Raw genomic sequence first — 1,512 nt, 5'->3', positions numbered from 1 at the left:
ATGCATGATATTGTTTGGGCCTGTTTGGTTTGTTGTTGGGTTTTGGGTTTGTTTTTTTTCTGTGACACTGCACTGTTTTAGAAAGCAGGCTTAAATGTTGACAATTTACCAGCTCTGCCCACAGTAACCTGCCATTTGCAGTCTCTGTACAGTCTCTGACCAGCTCTGCCCACAGTAACCTGCCATTTGCTATACAGTCTCTACAGTCTGCCCACATAAAACCTAGACTGCAGTTTGGTCCAGAGAAAACAAAACAAACCCCAACACTTTCCACTGAAATGCTGATCTTCTGGTTTGCTAAAATTAGAAGTATTCAAAAAGTCCTATACCATTTTAATTTGTTCCTGTCACCTACATGAGTAAAAAGTGACACTTAATTAGTGGTTGGGGCACAGGCCTGTGAACTGGGCACCTCTGTTCACATCATCACACCTGCAGATGTGCTGTTAAATGGCCCGGTTGGTTTTTCTACTGTGTCTGGCCAGCTGTGCTGGGAATGCTGTGCTGGAGAACAAATGCCTGGTAAGGGCAACTACTGTAGGGTTATTTCAACAGGCAAGTCTGCTGCCAGCAGCAGTGAGCTGTGTGAGATGTTGAGGTAGAAATACCTAAGAACATTCCTCTATTTTGCATGTCACAATGCAGCACAGAAATGTGGAAACCTGCCTGCTGGAGTGTTTACAAGCATCATCAACAGCCAGTGTGCTTTTTCTATTCTAGATTCACCACACATTTCAACTAAATTTGGTTTCTGCATTACCTCCAAAAAAACTCAAGCAGTGTTCCTGAAGTAATTCTTGAAATGTTGATTCTTCTGCTTTTTTTTTTTCTTCTCCATTTTATTTGCATCACTAGGGGTGACAAGAGAGAGGCCTGCTCTGTACATTTCAGACTGGTTTGGAAGCACACGGTGGTCATAGACGTATTTCGGAGCACCCTGCTAAGCATGCACAGCTTGTGATTGTGGTCTGTCTTGAGCTGCATGCATTGGAGCACTGCCTGCAAAACAAAGCAGATGTTAAGAGTCCTTAATTTATAGGACTGAGGCAGAATACAGGCTGTTTTTCCCCTAGCTTTCCACTCACCAATAAATGCTTCACTGAGCCTAAATTTAAGAAGCAGCTTATGCTTTCCAGTAGAAGGCTGGTTTACTACAGAAGGTTTTAAGGTAACTCTGAGAAACATTGGTTGCTGGCCCCTCCCTTACAGCTTTGAAACTGGGCTCAGCGTGTGAGAAACGTTTGTTGCGCCAATTAACAGGCCCACACAGATCCCTCAGTGAAGCACAGTTTATTTACACTCTTGCAAGAATGGGTGACCTAAACAAGCAGGCACACCCACAGTCAGGTGAATAACGGTTTATATTCCCTATTCCCAACGCAAAGTTCCCTCCCCTGTTTCCCCACTGGCTGGGTAGCCCAGGGTTTACAGCCCATCCGATGCTTCTCATTACCCTGTAAGTTTCCCACCCCTGTTTACACGTTCCATTCTAGCAGTTTACTTTTTACCTTT

This window comes from Chaetura pelagica, unplaced genomic scaffold (genome assembly GCF_000747805.2).
Source record: "Chaetura pelagica isolate M959 unplaced genomic scaffold, ChaPel_1.0 scaffold65, whole genome shotgun sequence".
Classification (NCBI taxonomy): Eukaryota; Metazoa; Chordata; class Aves; order Apodiformes; family Apodidae; genus Chaetura; species Chaetura pelagica.
This window is presented reverse-complemented; position numbering follows the sequence as displayed.